The following is an 8,597-nucleotide window of genomic DNA, read 5'->3' on the forward strand; positions in this document are numbered from 1 at the left end:
TGCATAAATGGGTCAAAGAGAATTTCAGAATTTTAGTTAGGCTTTGGGCCAAGGCCTACTAGCAAAATTCCAACATATTTTGCCCTTTTGCTAAGGAGGTGTGGCGAAATTTCGCGGACTCTCCTGCGTCCATGGTTACAAGTGTGCTCTCTGCTCCGTCAGTTAACAAGTGGTGGGCTCGTCTTCATACTGCTGCGCCTATCATTGATAGCAAGATTAGTGTCTCCACTGCTATGTACATCGCTTGGCATATCTGAAAGGAGAGGAATGCCAGAATTTTTTAGCACAAAGCGGCACCGACGCATTTAGTCGCGGGCAAAGCAAAGGCTGATATCTGCATGTTTCAAGAGGCAGCCAATATGTAACTAAACTCCCTTCTTCTTCTTTTTTACTTTTGTTCTTTGCTCCCTCTTGAGGCCCTGCGGCTGTTCCCAGCCTGCTCCCAAACTGTAATGGACACTATTTTTCCCTACTTAATGCAAAGCAGAGCTCCTGCTAGTTCGTAAAAAAAAAGGCTGGCTTTGCCTGTAACCCAGCCCCGTCCGGGACAATACCTGGGTTTAGAACGAAGAGCGTGACGAAACTTGCAGCCCGGCCCAATAGCGGCACTGTATCGTGGTAGCCTGCTCAAATCCTACCCAGATGCTCAAAAAAAAACGTAAAAATCCTACCCAGATGCTCAAAAAAAAAACGTAAAAATCCTACCCCGACTCCGACACCAGCACGAACCTGCATACATACGAGACGGTATATACCACTATAAACACACCGGCAGATGCACGATCGCTCCCGTTGCTTCCCCAAACATCTGCTCCCGATCCAATCTCACCCCGCCAACTACAAACACACGTGGCCGGCGGGGAATCGTCGATCGAGTTCGCTATTACGTACTACGTACTTGACGGAGTCGATTGGCATGGACATCCCCCACGAATTCCAACTGCTGCTACGACCATCACAAGCAGTACAAGACTTTGTACTCCCGGCCGAAGTACAAGACTTGCTGCGACAACTACAACAAGAAGAAGGTGACTTTCTACCTGACCCCGATGCCATGTTCCGCGAGATTGTCCGCCTCGGCTATACCTACATTACCGAGGCGAACATGGACGACATCACCCCACAGATTAGCGTCGCGGGTGCTCCAGACCCAGCGTTGGCCGTGGCGGTGGCAGAGGCGCTCAAGATTGTGGACGCGCCAGCCGACGGGCACGACTGTCCGATTTGCATGAAGGACCACGACTCGGCGGCATGGAAGGAGACGCCGTGCGAGCACCGGTTCCACGGGCGATGCGTGGAGAGGTGGCTGCAAGCCAAGGGGAGCTGCCCTATGTGCCGGCGCCAGGTGGTGACCATGGCCCCCCGCCACCACCGCCCCTAGTACCACTGTGTTCACAGATTTAGAGCTGGATGTCATCATGGACGTCATGAATCAGTTGTCTCTCTAGGCAAATTAATCCCTAGTTCCATAGTAACAGTTAAGAAAAATGTCCTCATACCTCTGATGTTGCACGCTAGCCAAAGAATGCATGAAGTAACCTTTTACATGTATCAGAGAAAAGAAGGCCCTGCATTGCATTTGCTTGGTTCATCTGCATTAAGGAAGTGAATCCAAAATTTTGTAAAATCTACATCATATTCCTCGTTTAACGCACGATTCTGAATTGAAACTATTGTGAATGCAGCAATGCAAGGCTTTGAAAATTGTGAACTATAATCATGATCTGCAAAGATAACTACCATATATGTAATCATAAACCTGTGTCTCAGTCCTACACACTACATCACGGTAGATATTAGGAGGCATTCAAAAACGCCTTTGAAAGGCCAAAAAATGCCTTCAAAGATGTAAGCAGGCGTTTTAGAAAAATGCTAGGGACGATCGCGAAGGAAAAAGCCTATGCAGGCACTTTTGGAGTGTGCCTTCGAATGCTCAGCCTAGGCAGGCACTTCTGAAAACGCCTCCGATGCTCAGGACCTTTGAGGGCATCTTGATGCTCAGGACCTTTGAGGGCATCTTGAAGAACGACTGTAAAAACTGCACCTGCTGAAATTACAAACCTTGCCAGTGCTGCTGGGTCTTAGAGCAACTCCAATGGGATGACCCATTTCGTCCGTTTGGATTATCCGGACATAAAATCTGGCCCAACGAGGCGACCCAAACGGACGTCCGTGCCTGCCTGTTGTCCGTTTGTCCTCTGCCCCGATCCAAATTGAACGCAAAAATGGGCCATGAATGGGTCCGCGGCGGACAAAACGAGTGCTCTCGTCCGCTGCTGCCCTCTCGTGTCCGTCCCTGGACCCACGTATCAGTGACACAGCACGTCCCCACCTAATCCAGCGCCGCCCACACGCGTTGTCCCACCCCTCGCCGGTGTCGAGGCCCATCTACCTCCACAACCGCTGCAACGAGGAGCGAGCCCACTGACGCAGGCCGCCACCTACCGCGGCGGAGCAGCTGGCGCCGGCGCTGGAGCTCATGGGGGGAGGTGCTGCAGCCCGCGGCGGAGCGAGCCCCCGACTTCAGCGCCGGCAAGATCCTGCGGCGGCGTAGGGCCGGCGCGACGGGGGGCGGAGGGCGCGATGGGGTGCCCGCCGGCGAGGAGGAGCGGAGGGGCGACGCGAGAGGTGCCCGCCGCCGATCCAGAGGAAGAAGCGCTCGGTGGGGGACCTCCAGAGCCCCGGCCTGCGCGGAGTGAGCTCTCGACTTCAGCACCGGCAAGATCCTGCGGCGGCAGGGGGGTAGGGAGCGACGCGGCTGGAAGCAGCGGCGGCGCGACAGGGGTCGGAGGGAGCGACGCGGCTGGAAGCAGTGGGGCACCATGACGAGGAGCAGAGGGGCGTCACGGGGAGGTGCCCGCCGGCGAGAAGGAAGGGAGGGGCGACGCGACTGGGAGCAGAGGTGTCTGCCAGCGAGGAGGAGTAGAGGAGCGACTGAGAGCAGAGGTGCATGTCCGTTTTTGCGTCTGTGCGTTGGGAGCAGTCGTCGTCCGTGTCATATCCGCTAGGCGGACGGGTGACCCAAACGGACAAAAGGCGGACAAAATCCATGTCTGTTTGGGTCGCCTCATTGGAGTTGCTCTTACACACCTCCGATGCTCAACCCACCACCAACCAATACAGCTCGGCTCTCAATCAATGCCCAACGGAAACACACTGGTGCTGCTGCTGACTGGCCTTGCCTCATCCATATCTATCTATCGTAGAGGTATGTGAATATCATTCCTTTTCGGCTTATGTATGAGAACTCTTACGCCAGGTAATGCAGCTCTCCTTTTAAACCCGTCAAATTTTAGCTGGGCGGGCGGTATGGGACTAAACAAATTGCAACTTTGTATTCCAGCGAGGAATAGTTCACGCAAAAATTGAATAACGGAAACACACTGGTGCTGCTGACTGGCCTTGCCTCATCCATATCTATCTATCGTAGATGTATGTGAATATCATTCCTTTTCGGCTTATGTATGAGAACTCTTATGCCAGGTAATGCGGCTCTCCTTTTAAACCCGTCAAATTTTAGCTGGGCGGGCGGTATGGGACTAAACAAATTGCAACTTTGTATTCCAGTGAGGAATAGCTCACGCAAAAATTGAATAACGGAAACACACTGGTGCTGCTGACTAGCCTTGCCTCATCCATATCTATCTATCGTAGAGGTATGTGAATATCATTCCTTTTCGGCTTATGTATGACAACTCTTACGTCAGGTAATGCGGCTCTCCTTTTAAACCCGTCAAATTTTAGCTAGGCGGGCGGTATGGGACTAAACAAATTGCAACTTTGTATTCCAGCGAGGAATAGCTCACACAAAAATTGAATAACGGAAACACACTGGTGCTGCTAACAGGCGTTGCCTCATCCATATCTATCTATCGTAGAGGTATGTGAATATCATTCCTTTTCGGCTTATGTATGAGAACTCTTACGTCAGGTAATGCGGCTCTCCTTTTAAACCCATCAAATTTTAGCTGGGCGGGCGGTATGGGACTAAACAAATTGCAACTTTGTATTTCGGCGAGGAATAGCTCACGCAAAAATTGAATAATGGAAACACACTGGTGCTGCTGACTGGCCTTGCCTCATCCATATCTATCTATCGTAGAGGTATGTGAATATCATTTCTTTTCGGCTTATGTATGAGAACTCTTACGCCAGGTAATGCGGCTCTCCATTTAAACCCGTCAAATTTTAGCTGGGCAGGCGGTATGGGACTAAACAAATTGCAACTTTGTATTCCAGCGAGGAATAGCTCACGCAAAAATTGAATAACGGAAACACACCAGTGCTGCTGACTGGCCTTGCCTCATCCATATCTATCTATCGTAGAGGTATATGAATATCATTTCTTTTCGGCTTATGTATGAGAACTCTTACGCCAGGTAATGTGACCTGCTGTTTTTCATAAGACCCACCAACCAGCAAACCAGTAGATTATTTGTTGCTGGTAAAAGCATAGCCTTCATATAGCAACTCCATCTGGACACACGTGGGCCGCAAGAGTGGAAGACCGTACAGGTATATCTTCCATACAATAGGGACTAAATTGAAAATGTAAACAAGATCGAGGCATTTTTCTCCAAAACGCCTCCAAGTGTGTGCTGGCATTTTCAATACGCCCCCTAAACTATTACATATTACTGCATTTTTTTCAAAACGCCAGTAATTAAGCACTTTTTGAGGCATTCCTCATAAGTGCCTCCTATCAAGAGACCTTTGAAGGCGTTTTGTTCGGAATGCCTTTAAGAGGGGTAATCTAAGGCACTTTTTTAATGCATTTATTTCTTCACTGTGCTGTAGTGACAGTCATAATCTTATAGGAAGGCAGTTAAGCCAATGACAAGGAAAACCTGCATTTCATTTTTAGAAGGATATGCAACAGCCATGATATGCGCTGTAGTTCTGGAAGGAAACTACCATCTTGGAGAACATATTCTTCACTGAAATTCAATTAATATCCCAAATGATAAGTGACACACATGTGGCACGAAGGAACATGGTCCAAACGTTTTCATTACCATCCATTTTGTCACATCAAACAGATGACATCAACGAAATCTTTTTGATTTTTCAGACTTAAAAGATTCCATATTGATATGTTTTGACGATTTTTTGGCTAAAAATTGCCATAATGTTACACTGAAGTTGCCATCTCTTCTTTTTGAGGGAGGATTTCGTACGTCGTTTCGTTGGTATGCACCCTCCCATCGATCGAAAGGACTCCCCCGTACCCCCACCGCTTTTGTCAAATTTTTTTTCTAATTTGCATGCAACACAACAGAGCCGATGGAGAAAAAAAATGGGAAAAAACCCACGCATTGAAACCTAAACACGTTGGCCATCCGCTATCCCTAGCCGCCGCACGTTCCCCTCCTCCACCCGCACCCTTTTTTCCTCCCTCCCTCACGCCTCCACCATCCCCCTGGCCTCCCTTCTCGCCCGATCTGGATGGCGTCGCCGTGGTGCTCACCCTCGCGATGGGGGTCTACCTCGCCACGTGGGGAGAGGTTCATCAATGGCATCAACAGCAACCAAGATCCATTTGTGTTGACCTGAAATCGATATGTGCCACTATCGTCTGGAAGCTAGCATAGCCACGAGACTCCATCTCGGCCATCGACGAGACGGGAAGGCGAGCGTGCTGGATGGGGTCGGACAACCGACGAGGTTGCGCGGATGGCCATGGCAGCATGGCCTCGCCTCTGAACCTTGATCTCCTTCACAAGCAGAATAAGGATGCCCAGAACTGTTCCACGGCGGCCTCTCTTAGATGAATATACGTTGCTAGCTAAGCAGCCAGCGGCGGAACAAACCATGAACGTTCAGCCTAGCTTTTCGTACGTGGTTGTATACATGTGCCGGGTAGCAAGCAGGGAAACTTGAGGGCGAATGGACTCGCTGTCGCTGGCCATAGCAGCAGCCTAGAAGCAAAGCGTCACTGCTCATTAGGCCTCAACCCATCTCCACATGGTTCTTTTTATTCCCACAACTGGAGGACGCAAGCAGTACTAGCGTTGATGACAAGGTCCACGTGAACCAATTCTCTAGAGCAGATAATTGGTTTGCATTTTCTTTTGATTGGTTCAGATTTTGATTTCACAGATTCCCACTATTTGATCAATACATGTAGATATGGATATGAACGATAATCTCATTGATCTGGCTTGTAGAATATATCTTTGTGCATTTACCTGTTTGATTAAACTCCTAACTGGTTAATGAATTTTTTATACCAGATGACAACAGGAGGAGGAGGATGATCAATAAAACAACGCAGACACATAACTTGCTACTTGATTCCAGTTTCTACAGCGACCTTTGATAAGCATGGAGCTGAGCAAATGAGTAGAGAAAATGCAAACGGAAGCATGTGGACTTCTATGTTTTTTGCATTGATTTATTTACTAGATATATCTTTTCTTATAGCATTTATTTATTACCTTAAAACTTTTTTATCATCATATTTGATTAGGGACATGCCGAGATCACGAGAAGGCATGCAGACTGGGGTAATGTAGAGAAGAATGAGTGTCAAAATGAATAGGCAACATGCGTTACATGCCTTTGCTTGATTTTCGTTTTGTATGGCGCTTAATTAGAATGTTACTACACTATATTGTTAGGCTAATTAAGCAGAAGTGGCATAGAACCCTGAGATTTTAGAGATGTATAGTGTGTCACGGAACTATGGTTTAATATAAGAATAGTGGGAGATGTTCTGCATTTATGCCTTTGTAAGTATAACTGATGTATTGTTTTTAAGATCCATAAGGTTACTTACCCTTTTGCTCCAGAATTTTTTTTGTTTGCTTATTTGAAAGAAACTAATGTACCAAATGTTCATGCATGTCAATTACTCCCTCTGTTCCTAAATATAAGTCTTTTTAGACATTCCACTATAGACTACATACGGAGCAAAATGAGTGAATCTACACTTTAAAATATGTCTATACACATCCGTATGTAGTTTGTAGTGAAATCTCTAAAAAGACTAATATTTAGAAACAGATGGGGTACTAAACTCGTATTATCAAATAGATGAAAGTTGAACGGGGTAGAAAGAAAAATGTACTGTGGTTTCACAACAATGGGTACATGCGCTATGTTGGATAAAAGGAGCTGACAATTCGGGTGAAGGCCCGGAGAAGGCGAAACCAATAAGCTAATTTGAATTTTACAGCCAATAAATGCTCTAATTTGATTATGCTTAACCAAGTACCTTGGTACTATGTCCCAGGAGAATGAAACCATGATGGCTATCCAAGATTGTAAGTCAATGGTGAAGCATTTGCCAATGATGAATATATCATTTTTTTATTTCATATTCCATAGCAACGCATGGGTATTTCTAATTGTGTGCTTGCTCTTGGCAGATGATCAGGCTGCGAGGAGTTCTTTTTACTAGAGAGGGGGGAGGGGGGTGTTTTTTAGCAGCGAAGTGCAATTGATGCATTTGTTGCTATTATATATATTCTCAAGTGATACCCTTATCTTGTTTTTGAAGTGTTATCGTTGTTGCAGTCACAAAAATAAGGCAAGACAAACATTGTACTGTATGCATATTTAATTATTTATAAATAAGAAATATAATGCCAATGTTATTTTCAATTTATCAATATTACTCTCTCCTATTCAAAATAAGTGTTGTAGTTTTAGTTAATTTGAACTAAAACCATGACACTTATTTTGGATAGGAGGGACTATATAATTTGTAGAAGTGCAAGATCCTGAAGATGGAGCGGAAGGATGGGGCGGGTAGAAGATTATATATTGCTTGAGGATATTTGGGAAGAAACAATGATTTGGGTAGTGGGGGCGGGGGTAGGGGGGGGGGGGGGTAGTCAGCTTGTATGGATGGAAACCACATGCCATCACTTCTTTCCAAGAGAGGAAGGTGAAGAAGTAACGATGATTTCAAGGGGAAAGCAAAGGGGAGAAACAATCATTTTGTCAGTGTATTGTGAAAATGGCATTCCATCACTTGTTTCAAGGAGAAGATGGCTGAGAAAGAACGACTAGTATCGAGGGGGAAGAAACATGAGAGAAAATATTCTTTGCTCATTATGTTTTTTTCACCATGGCTACGCACGGGAATTAAGCTAGTAATGTTTACACTAAAGTTGTCATGATATGTTTCATCTATTTTTTTCTTCTAGATTTAAAGCTACCACTGTATTTCAGATATTTTTCATGGCGAATTTTATTAATTGACCATGGCAGTTTTTAGTAATTAACCATGACAAATTTAATTCATGCATCATGGCAATTTTTAGTAATTCATCATGGAAAATTTAGTTTATAGATCATGACAATTTTAGTTTATATATCATGGCAATTCCAGAATTTTGACCATGAAAAGAATTTTTTTTTGTTTGAACCATGGCAAATTTAAATAATTCACCATGGCAATTTTAGTTTCTGTTTCATGGCAAATTTGAGTCATTGACCATGCATTTTTAAATTAGTTAACGATGATTTTTTAGTTATGAACCATATCAAAATTATTTCATGGATCATGGAAAGTAATCCACCATGGCAAGCTTAGTTTATTAAATCCCTTTTTTATAACATGCCAAAATTTACTTTAAACATAGAAGAAA

General features: G+C 45.4%; 1 pseudogene; it reads left to right on the forward strand.

Annotated features, from left to right (window-relative positions):
* The first annotated feature begins 904 nt into the window (after positions 1 to 904).
* Positions 905 to 1,448, forward strand: LOC147992276 (uncharacterized; annotated as a pseudogene).
* Positions 1,449 to 8,597: the final 7,149 nt, after the last annotated feature.

This window comes from Triticum urartu, chromosome 1A (genome assembly GCF_056163025.1).
Source record: "Triticum urartu cultivar PI428250 chromosome 1A, HENAU_Tu73, whole genome shotgun sequence".
NCBI classification, from domain to species: domain Eukaryota; kingdom Viridiplantae; phylum Streptophyta; class Magnoliopsida; order Poales; family Poaceae; genus Triticum; species Triticum urartu.